Source organism: Euleptes europaea, chromosome 6 (genome assembly GCF_029931775.1).
Source record: "Euleptes europaea isolate rEulEur1 chromosome 6, rEulEur1.hap1, whole genome shotgun sequence".
Classification (NCBI taxonomy): domain Eukaryota; kingdom Metazoa; phylum Chordata; class Lepidosauria; order Squamata; family Sphaerodactylidae; genus Euleptes; species Euleptes europaea.
Window position 1 is genome coordinate 48,430,010 of NC_079317.1, and position 12,047 is coordinate 48,442,056.

At 46.5% G+C, this 12,047-nt stretch overlaps 2 protein-coding genes across 2 annotated transcripts in view; one reads left to right on the plus strand and one right to left on the minus strand.

Moving 5' to 3' along the window:
- The window catches only part of AVEN (apoptosis and caspase activation inhibitor), a 156,506-nt gene that overhangs the window by 120,216 nt on the left and 24,243 nt on the right, over positions 1-12,047 (minus strand). The window lies entirely within an intron of this gene.
- Positions 1-12,047, plus strand: part of CHRM5 (cholinergic receptor muscarinic 5) — a 95,939-nt gene that overhangs the window by 53,482 nt on the left and 30,410 nt on the right. The gene's annotated exons all lie outside the window — the stretch shown is intronic.

Consider the following 12,047-nt stretch of genomic DNA (forward strand, 5'->3'; position numbering starts at 1 on the left):
CACTAATTGTACTACTACAGACTTGCATTATTATGTCCATCTTATCATGGTAACGCTTCCCTAGTGTTGCAAACAAAAGGTGCTAATCATTGTAAGTATGATAGATTCCTTCAGATCCAGAATACGGTTGTAACAGTTTTTATAAAAGGAACCTCCTTAGATTCCAGTAATCTACTATCAGTTTTTATGTCTTTTCATCTGGAATGGAACTAGAGTCAAGATTTAAAGCAAGGCAGGTATTTTGGGTTGAGGAGTTTATCTATTTTTGCACTGCACCTCCTTCCCCCATACAGACATCATCCCATTTCCTCTACTTTGTAGGTCATGAATTTCCAAGTTTGAAGATTTCCCAAAGAAGTCATTCATCAAACAATACTACAATTGTAACAGGAAACCTTTTTGCAGATTAGGGTTGCCAGCATGAACCTGGCAAATGGTGGGAGACTCACTGTAGGAGGAAGGGAACCTTTCCGGCAATGTAATGGTGTTGCCTGCAATGCACTGATGTTCTGATGTCACTTCTGGTGCAACATCACCAGTGATGCTCTAGCATTTGGCCAAAATGCTATGGTTTAACCACAGAGTTTTGGCCAAATGCTAGACCATCAGCAGTGACGCAGTGATGGACTTCCAGTCATGCCAGCAGTGATGTCAGCATGCTTGGATCATCCCTCCCACCCCCACCCCATTTTTCTCCCGCCATATAGCTGAGTGGCTGCAGGAAGGGCCCGCTGGAGGCAGGGGATCCCCCACCCCCAGCAGGAACTGAGCAAAACTATTCCAGATGGATGGATACAACAAAAAGATTTGAAAGTAATGCATCATCAAGGAATGATTTTCCCAGCTAGAAGAACACCATGTACATTTGACAAACTGCATATTATAGCTCCCAATCTATTTATTTGTTGCTTGTTTAATTCATCGCCTGCCTTTCTCTTTGAGAGTCAAGGTAGATTACAGAATTATAATACAATGTAGTAAAGATCAGTGTTATACATCCAATAAACAATGCAATAAAACTGGATTACACAGTTAAAGAAAAAATGAAATAAAAATAGTACAATACATTCAATCAACAGTGCAATGTAAGGGGGAGACAAAAAACTCCCTACCATTTTTTTATTTTTTTTACAGATAATACCACCTCATTCACTTTATAAAAAGTGCCCTCCTGAACAGTCCAATTTTACACATTCTTAAGAATGACAGAAGCGTGGGTGCATTCCTGATCTCTACAGATAGGCCATTGCACCAGTTGGGAGCCACAGAAGAGAATGCTTGAGAACAGGAAGCTGTTGATCTTAGCCCTTTGCAGGGAGCAGGAAGTTGTTGACCTTAGCCCTTTGGAGGATGCTACCGTCAGAAGGCTTTGGTCAAATGAGTAAAGCTGGGTCAGCAGAACGTATCAATAGAACCTGCAGTTCTGCAGGTATGTGGGTCCTAGGCCATGGAGGGCTTTATAGATAATAACCAGTACCTTGAACTGAACCTGGAAACTAATTAGTAACCTATGGAGTGACTTCAGAGTAGGTGTAATATGCATATTCTGCCTAGTTCCCAATAAAAAAACTAACTGTGGCAATCTGTAACAGCTGGAGGTTCCACTGGCAGAGCCAGTAGAGTGCATTACAATAATCTAGCTTCAAGATTACTTTGGTATTGATCCACATGGCCAAATCAAAGGTAGGGTGCCATCCTCTGTGCTAACTGAAGATGGAAGAAAGCATTTTACTCGCTCTTCCAGCAATAATGCTGGACCCTGTATAACTGCTAGAATATTAAATGAGTCAGCAAGGGTTAGCTGAACCTCACCAAATGTGGGAGACACAATGATCTCCAAATTTTCCTGACCAGCATCATCTCAGCCTTGTCAGGATTCTGTTACAACTGGTTCACCTTAACCATTTAACTGCCACAGCCAGGCACTGGCTCAGGACAGCTACAGCAGTGAAGTCTAGAAAAAGCAAATCAGAACTGGGTTATCAACATATTGATGACACAACCCCAAAACTATGAATGGTATCTACCAAGAACTTTACATAGAGATTGAGTGGCATGGGATATAAGATTGAGCCTTGTGAACCCCAAGGAAAAGTCCCACACTGCTGATAAGTGGTCTCCAACAGCAACCTTCTGAGTCAAATCCGTAAGTACCAATTTAAACAATTCCAAAGCATAATCCTTGATACCTACTTCTTAGAAGGATGGCATGGTTCAATCTACGAAAGGATGTTGATAAATCCAACAAAGACAAAGAATCATGGCCCTTTTCTACTTTCAAACACAGATCACCAGCTAAAGCAGGGGTGGGGAACCTTTTTTCTGCCAAGGGCCATTTGCATATTTATCACATCATTCGGGAGCCATACCAGTGCCATACCGGTTGTAGATCTCCCGGTGGGGGGTGGGAGGAAGAGGCTAGGGAGGTTTTTGGGGTGGAAGGGAAGGGAAGGGAAGGGAAGGGAAGGGAAGGGAAGGGAAGGGAAGGGAAGGGAAGGGAAGGGAAGGGAAGGGAAGGAAGGAAGAAAGAAAGAAAGAAAGAAAGAAAGAAAGAAAGAAAGAAAGAAAGAAAGAAAGAAAGAAAGAAAGAAAGAAAGAAAGAAAGAAAGAAAGAAAGAAAGAAAGAAAGAAAGGCCATTTATGCATGGGAGGTTTTGCCTTGGATTTGCTGCTCTCTAGATCAGGGGTGGGGAACGTCAGGCCCGGGGGCCATATAAGGCCCGCGAAATCATTTGGTCTGGCCCTTCATGGGTCCTGGCAGATCTCTAGCTCAGAAGGATGCTGCCCTGCCTGAATCTCTTGGGCCCAGCTGGGGACAGCAGAGCTCAAACGCGAGTTGGTCTATGTGGAAGACACTTGGAGCTGTCTCCAGTCATGCCTCTTGGCTAAATGTTTGACCAAATATAGCAGGCTAATTTTTAAGTTGATAATTTTGTACGGCCCGCGAATGATGTTATAAATATCCAAATGGCCCTTGGCAGAAAAAAGGTTCCCCAGCCCTGCTCTAGATGCACATTTTTCCCATTTGAATTCTTATTGTTGAATAAGAATTTGAGAATTCAGATCGGGGAAATGTGCATCTAGTCTAGAGAGTGGCAAATCCAAGGCAAAACCTCCCATGCATAAATGGCAGAAGGAAGGAAGGAGGGAGGGAGAGAGAGGGAGAGAAAGAAAGAAAAAGAAAGAAAGATGGAGGGGGGAGAAAGAAAAGGACAGAGAAAAAGAAAAGGACAGAGTGTGACAGACCAAGAAAGAGACAGAAAAAGAAAGGGAGAGAAAGGAGTGACAGAAAAAGGAAGAAAAGAGAGAAAAGCCTCCCCCCACACACACACACACCCCGCAGCGCGCGCAATCCCGCGCAACTGGGCTTCAACTCTCCCACCTCCCCACCCCACCCCCAAAGTGCCTAATCGGCTCCTGGGAGCGGCTGGCTTCTTCTCCCCCCCACCTCGCCACCTGTCAGCTGTTGAGTGGCAAGAGGGAGGGGGAAGAAGAGAAGAAGCCGAGCCGCTCCCGGCAGCAGGGAGAGAGGTAGGGAGGCGGGAAGGTTGAAGCCCAGTTGCGCACGCCGCCACAGCATGCAGGAACAGCTGAGGCAGTGAAAGGGTTTTTTTAAGTGTGCCACGACATTCCTGCACACCGCGGTTGTAGGGGCAGCCTTGGGGGAAGCGTCTTTCTCCCTCCCCCCATCACTCGGAAGGAACCTGGGACCTTCTGCAAGCGGGTGCGTGCCTGTTTGTGTGTGCGTGCAGGGGAGGGGAGGGGAGGGGAGGGGAGGGGAGGGGAGGGGAGGGGAGGGGGAGCCAGGAAGGAACATGGAATCCTTCCCGGTTCCCCCCCTCTGCGCGCGCGCACACACACACAGGCACACACCCACTTGCAAAAGCTCCCAGGTTCCTTCCCGGTCCCCCCTCCCCGCAAACACAAAGGCACGCACTGGCTTACAAAAGATCCCAGGTTCGTTCCCGGTTCACGCCCCTTCCCCGCACACACACAAAGGCACCCACCCGCTTGCAAAAACTCCCAGGTTCCTTCCCGGTCCCCCCTCCCCCGCACACACACAAAGGCACCCACCCGCTTGCAGAAGGTCCCAGGTTCCTTCCTGCATGAACCCGGCCACGCACACAGGGGCCCACTAAGCCGGCAGCGCAGCCAGCATGCAGGCTGGCAAGACCCCAGAGGCCCGAATCTCACCCCACCTCAGCATTAGGCCGCAGCGCGGGAGTGTGCCCGGGGGGTGGGGTCGAGCAGGGGGAGGGCTGAACAAGGGCCCTGAGCTGGCAGCGCGGCCAGCTCGCAGGCTGGCGAGGTCCCAGGCGGCACGAAAGCTTGCGGCATGGGGGTGTGATCAGGGGATTACCACGCCCCACAGACAAAGGCAAGCTGGGAGGGGGGAGGTTTGGGGCCAGCATGCACTCCTGCCTCCCAGCAAAACTCGAAGTGCCAAGAGGAGGCTCCGGCTAGCAACAGCTAGCTCAGTGGAGCTCCCGGCCTTGACAGGCAGGCCGGGGGCCGGATAAAATGAGCTCGCGGGCCGGATCCGGCCCCCGGGCCAGAGGTTCCCCACCCCTGAGCTAAAGCCATCAGCACTGTCTCTGTCTAATAGCCTAGCCTAAAACCTTACTGAATGGGGTCTAGAACAGACCTACAGTTGCTTTACCATCACTTTCTAATTTATCTTTCCCAGAAAGGGCAGATTAGAGACTGAATGATAATTGGCTACAACATTCTTAACCAGCAATGGTTTTTGAATTAATGGATGAATAACTACCTCCTTTGACAGTTGAGGAAGAACACCTCCAGTCAAGGATTGATTTATATTATTTGTGACTGGCTTCACTAATCTGCTCTTTACAAGATTTCAATAATAACAAATGGCCAGGAATTAAGAGTACACATGGTGGCTTTCACACTCCCCAAGATCCTGTTGACATCATGGTGATCAAGTAGTAATTACCCATAAATGGGTTAGACAGTGCATTAGATACTTCTACAAGTGGTTTTGAGCAATTTGTCAGCAAAAAGCTTCACAGAGGTTTTTGAAAGAAAGGCAGGTTGGTAACTGGTTCTCATCTGTACAGCACCAACATCAAATTCTTAGTTTAGTTTTCGTATAGGCTACTTTTTTGGTCTCACACAATGAAAATTTAAAACATCTTGAATTACAATCTGGTAGTTTCTCACTCTGTTGCAGAACTGGACACGTTGGAATAGCATAACCGTCAACATTGCACAGAATTTCTTTTGCCTCTGATACCAATATTTTCATACCAAGAATTACTTCATGAACCCCACAACTGAAGGCTCTTCACCACCTACTTCATTGATTTTCTCTACAACAACTGATCCACTGATTTAAATAGCCAAGACAGTGATAGTTCTTTTGGTTAAAGGAGAACATAATTATTCTACAATAATATTACCACCACTTCAAAATATACCTCAATAGTTGCCAACCTTAGTGTTCATGCTTCTGTATTTACCCCCATGTGCACTAGAATCTTAGAGTTTGAAAGGACCACCAGGGTCATCTAGCCCAACCCCTCCACAATGCAGGAAATTCACAAATACCTCCCCCCACACCCCCACTGACCCCTACTTCATACCCAGAAGATGGAGAGAAAAAACCTCTAGAAACAAGAATGATGCATCCATTCCCTACTCAGAGACTTAACTTCTAGAAAATACTGAAAAGGAGCTGAACCCTCCAAAAGGGCAACTCCTAGCAATTCAAGTGAACAAAATACATTTCCAAAAGGCAAAAACAGAAACAGTGATTTTCAATGGCACACATCAGGTAATATAGTTGGGAAATGAAAAATATGGTTGTTACACTGCATGCTGTAGCAGAGACAAATCTTACGTTTTATTATTTTAAAAGATTTGTTTATATTACTCCTAGCTGCTGGGTAAATCTCACCCAAGTACTTACATTTCAATATAACAAGTCTCATGCAGGTTTACACATTATAGCTGCCAAGAAACAGCCAGTTTAAATTTCAGCATAGGTGTGCCGTCATCCATGTGCTGCTGTTTACTATGGATCATGCAGGTTCTTCACTAGTATTACAAACAGGGATGATGTGAATTTCACAATGAACCTGTTCAGCAGTTACCCTATTCAACACTCACGATCAGACCATAAGCTTTATGGCTTGCATAAAGCAACCTGAATAATTGTAGAAAATGTTTGCAGCTACCTGTTGATCAGAAGCCGACTCCCTGGAGTCAGCATCTGATCTCCCTGCACTGTTCTGCATCTTATGTTATGCACAGATACAAAAGGGCTTCAGAAGTAATTAGAAGCCAGTCACAAATAATAAGAGGATCAGCTGGAAATGGATTCATCCGCCCTTAGGGAAAAAATGGTATGCGGTGAAGCTGGAAAACAGAAGACAATCACCTTCTGATATCCCCATTGTAAAAGAGGGGGGGAAAGGGGTCCCTTCTCTTCCTTCCCTCCAAGCTGGGGGGGGGGGGAGAAACAGAAGTGATGCCCCTGATCTGCCCATAGCAAAAGGCAAAAGAAGATTTATTCTCTCCTTTTCTTTGAAAATAGCTTGGGGTGGGGATAAAAGAAATTATGTTTCTTTCCCCATCCCAAACTGTGAAAAGAAGGTGCACCCAATGAATTTGTTTGGAAATAGGTTCAGGACAGACAAAAGGAAATACCTCTTTACTGAACAAGTTATTAAATGGTGGCATTCACTGCCAGAAAAGGAAGTGATGGCCACAAGCACTGCTAGCTTTAAATGAGGGTTACACACATTCATGGAGGAGAGGTCCTTCAATGGCTACTAGTCATGGTTACTGAAGAGAGTCTCCATCTAAAGGGGCAGCAAACCTCTGGATAGCAGTACTGGGAGGCAGCAGCAGGGCCTCAGCCTCTACGCTATGTTTGCTTGGCTCTCCAGGGCAACCGGTTAACTGCTGTGTGAAACAGTATACTAGACTAGACAGACCACTGGTCTGATCCAGCCAGCTCTTCTTATGCTCTTAGGTTTTTAAGGGGAATCAGCTGGGCTTCTTCTGGTCAGCCTCTCCAATTTGCTGCATCTTAGCAAGAATGGGATGCAGCAAACGTCCCAGGGTGGGAAATTAGAAGAACATGACTTCCAGCTGATCCCCAAAATCAGCTGGGAGTTGGCTCCTGCTCCCCCTCCCCTAAAAACTTTGTTGATTACAGAGCAAGATTTACCCCAGCTGAAGATCAGATGCCAGCTCCTACCTGATCCCTCCCTACATTTTGTTCCTGGGAATCAGCAAGACACTCAGCAATAGCATCAACAACAAATTATGGTCCGCAGTGCGTAAGAGGAAATCCACAGATGTTGCTGCCCCCTCTTCTGGAGATTTAAACGAAGACTAAGTCTTTGGAACTGCATAGCTGGATGCATGCCAGTGTTTGTGGGAGAGAAATAGATGTCATGTGTAGACAACTGTTCCTCATTTAACATCTCAATAAACAAACCTTAACTACCTTGTAACTAGAGCAGAGGATACTACCACAGTGAAATTTTATTAGTCAACTTAGTCTTTATACTTCCAGTATTCTAAATACTGTATTTTAAATTAACTGTAGTAGCACACTGAAGGCTACCAGTTACACCAGACCAAAGCCTGGCAATATAGGCACGCTACTTGTATGCCAAAGAATGTTCTACTTCTACACACACACACCCAGTTAATTGCATCATTTTAAAACCCATAAGAACATAAGAAATGCCATGCTGGATCAGACCGAGGCCCATCAAGCCCAACAGTCTGTTCACACAGTGGCCAACCTGGTGCCTGTAGGAAGTCCACAAACAAGACAACTGCAGCAGCATCCTGCCTGTGTTCCACAGCACCCAATATAATAGGCATGCTCCTCTGATACTAGAGCGAATAGGTATGCATCATGACTCATATTCATTTTGACTAATGGCCATGGATAGCCCTCTTCTCCATGAACATGTCCACTCCCCTCTTAAAGCCTTCCAAGTTGGCAGCCATCACTACATCCTGGGGCAGGGAGTTCCACAATTTAACTATGAGTTGTATGTAGAAATACTTCCTTTTATCTGTTTTGAATCTCTCACTCTTCAGCTTCAGCAGGTGACCCCGCTTTCTAGTATTATGAGAGAGGGAGAAAAGCTCACCACCAGCATCTTTATGGTACCTTTTGTTGCTCAGAGCATCACACTCTCATAGGGCAGAAGTGATCACAACCACCATACTAATTTAGCCCCAAATGAGATTGAGAGATGGCTAGTTGTCTAAGGCCACTTATTATATTCACAGACAAGATGAACTAGCCCATACCTGCCATGGTTGGCCACAAAAAAAGGGCTACAAAAATTAAAGTTCACGCCAAAAGTCCAAAACAGTAACTCTAAGTAATTCATTTTTCTTCTTCTGTGAAATAAATTGAACACGTTACTACAGAAGAGAAACACTTCAGGGCAGTCACAGGTTTTCCAGGGTTGAAAGGAACCATGATTGAGCTGTTGAAAGCCCTTGGTCAAACATAAAGTGTATTCACTCTGACACTCTCAAACATCAGTGATTTATTGCAGGAGTAATATTCTCCAATTTGCTCAGGCAACTCAGGGAACAGTAATGTGCATTGACAATATGGACATTACAGAATTGAAGAAAACTACTTAACTAACCTATTGCTGTTTCAGACTATAGATGCAAATACAACAATAGATAAAGACATTAAAACACAAGCCGGCTAAGGCTTTTTCCTGCATTGTTGCCCGCAGTAAATTTGACAGAAACTACACACTTTGTAGGCCATTTTAACCACAGCAGCCATTGTGTTTACTATAATTAAACTAGCTGTACAGTAAATGATTGCTTTCTACCACTAATGAATCATTATTAGAATTGCCAGCAGAATTGTTTTGAGCACCACAGAGGAAATGAGAGAAAATGTGGCCACAGCCAGCTGCCCTGGCCCAAGCCAGCAGCAGCAGCAATGCCCACTGCGCTTCAGTAGGGCAGCAGCCTGGAAGAAGGTGATTCATTTGTATGTCGACTCTCCAAACATACTTGAGTAGGGTTGCCAACCGCCAGGTACTAGCTGGACATTTCCTGCTATTACAACTTACCTCCAGCCGACAGAGATCAGTTCACCTGGAGAAAATGGCTGCTTTGGCAATTGGACTCTATGGTATTAAAGTCCCTCCCCTCCCCAAACCCCGCCCTCCTCAGGCTCCACCCCAAAAACCTCCCACCGGTGGCAAAGAGGCACCTGGAAACCCTATGCTTGAGGCAGCTGATTTTCCACTGTGATTCATTTCAGCCCTCTACAGGCCATTGGGACAGTAAAGAGTTCCTGCATGCTTGCCCCTGTGGGAGGGGGGAAGTAGAAGGAAGAAAATGACCTGGTAGCATGTATGGGTGCATTGCTTGGTGGGAAGGAACTGGTAAACATGTAGAATAGCTATTTGTGTTAGATTAATAGAGCTTTTTCTGATGGCTCTCCTTCTCTATGAGCTTTGCCTTCTGCCACAGGACTCTACACCCGGGTTGCCGAACATAAGGCCCACGGACCGGATCCAGCCTCTTGAGAGCTCTTAGCCAGCCCGCGAGTCAGCTGAGGCAGCCACCCCTCCCCACACACTTTCTATCCAGGCTGGTGAGGCATGGCCAAGCCAAGTCATATCCGGCCCTCGTAACAATTGAGTTTGACACTCCTGCTCTACACTTTTCCAGTGCTCTACCCCTGGCATGCGGGCTCTAGGACTTGACCGAGACAGGACTCATACTTTGGCTCCTTCCAAGTACCACATTTCCGCCATTCAAAGGCAGGCAACCCACCTCCAGGGAATGTTGTCATCTTCCTATTCCCGGTTCGGAAATTTTAGCCCAAACATTTAATTATCTCCCACTTCCTGGTTGGTCATTGCAGCGCAGCATAGCCACTATTATTAGGTATAGCAGCTGAAGTTCAACTTCCTCTCTAAGTGAACACCATATGGAAGGTACTTAAGGTTAATATGGTCACACCAAATGTGAAAAACTGCACCTTTCTTTTCCATTTTCAGTAAGGATTGTAACTATTTTATTAAAGTTGACATCCACAGTAACCAAGTTACTTACCATTTTAACACAGACCTCCCTCTAAAATAATATCAGAGTTTTGCTCTTGTACCATCACCAATATTCTTATGTTTTGTCCCCAATGAGCCAATTGAAGCTGACAAGTTCTACTGGTTTTACGCCCACACCAAGCTGCTAGCTTTTGAATGAACACTCCAGGGTTGTCTTAGCAACCAGATGGTTCTACCCACAACCCCATACTTACAGTAAGATTAAATCAAAACACCATTTTCTGCATGTGGAAATGAAAGTGGTAAAACATCGATCAACCACAAATAAGCAATATTCCAGCAATATTTTTTCCATTTCAGCATGAAATAAACCATGACATACTCATAACTGTTGAAGTACATAGCGCAGGCTAATTCTACTGCTATACTGTTATCTATATTTGAGTGGACATACTTAAATTAGGCAGAATGCAATTCCATTATACACATCAGAGACGGATCAGAAAAAAACAGAACTCCAACTTACAATATATTCCAAACGTTTCCAAAGCAGTGTTTACATTTGTTTTCAAAATGCACTGATGTTTTAGGAAACAATTTACCTTAATTTGGACAACATTTAAATGCACGACGTAGTAGAACAACCTGTGTGTTCCAACTGTTCTTGCTTGTCAGTAAAGGTTTATAAACATTAAATAAAAACTGGTTTTCATGAGTCAGGTCGTTTGAATGTTTTCAAACAACTATTGATACTGCTAATTTTCCCATTTTCACAAAGTATTTAGAAAATGTCAACCATAAATATTTATACAAACTCCTTTTTACTACAAGTGTCTGAGTAAACAGCACATGAACTTGATGGTGGTTAGGGTTGCCAGCTTTGGATTAGGAAATACCTGGAGATTTGGGAGGTGGAGCCTGAGGAGGGCAGGGTTTAGAGAGGGGAGAGATTTCAGTGGGGTATAATGCCACAGAGTCCCCTTTCCAAATAGGTAATCCCAAGAGATCTCCAGCCACCACCTGGAGGATGGCAACCAGGAAATGCATGCAATACTATACAACACAAGATCAGACAGACATAACTTTGTTCCAGTTAGAGTTGCCAGCTCCAGCTTGGGAAATTCTTGGAGATTTGGTGGGGGTGCCTGGGGATGGCAGAGTTTCAGGAGGGGAGGGAACTCACTGGGGATGTGAAATCACTCTAGGACTTCAAGTTCTCCTAGACCAGCGGTTCTCAACCTGTGGGTCGCGACCCCTTTGGGGGTTGAACGACCCTTTCACAGGGGTCGCATAAGACCAGGGGTAGGCAAACTACTCTTTGGCCCCTGGAGTGCAGGCACGCACGGGGGTGTCGGTCAACTCGAGACGAATGCCGGTCGAGACGGGGGGGGGGGACGAGACGAATACCAGCACAGCAGTACCGAAAGGTTTCCGAAAGGGGGCAGGAGAGAGTCTGCACAGGAGGGCGGGAGAGGGTCTGCGCAGGAGGCGCTCGCGTGATGAAGGAGCGACCACGTGCTGCTGATGCTGGCGGGCCTGCTTTGGGGAGCGCCAGAGCTGGAGCCGCGCTGAACCGCCCGCGGCGCCTCCCTCTCCCAGCGAGCTCCCCCCTCCACCGGCCAGCTGATGGGCGGGCTGTTTGGCCTCTCCCCGGGGACCCGGCTGGCTGGCCAGCCTGGGGGCCGGGGAACGTCGCAGCCACTGCGGTGCCCTGTCGGCTGGGCGTGGTCTGCCTGGGCCGGTTCTCCCGCTCGCCAGCTGACAAGCGGGCCTTCGGCGGTTGTGGGGGCTTCTGGCCCACCCACCCCGGATTCTGGGAGGAGGCTCTAGCCGGCTGCCATTCGCAGCCTCTCCCAACTGCTCTCCCGGTGAGTGGAGGCTCAAGGGCTCTTCCCTCTTCTTCTGCCTGGGGCGCTGGGGTCGGGATTGGGCCTGGGCTTGGGAGAGTGACCCGGGACAGAGGGGTATTGGCCATTTATGAATGGGAGGTTTTGCCTTGGATTT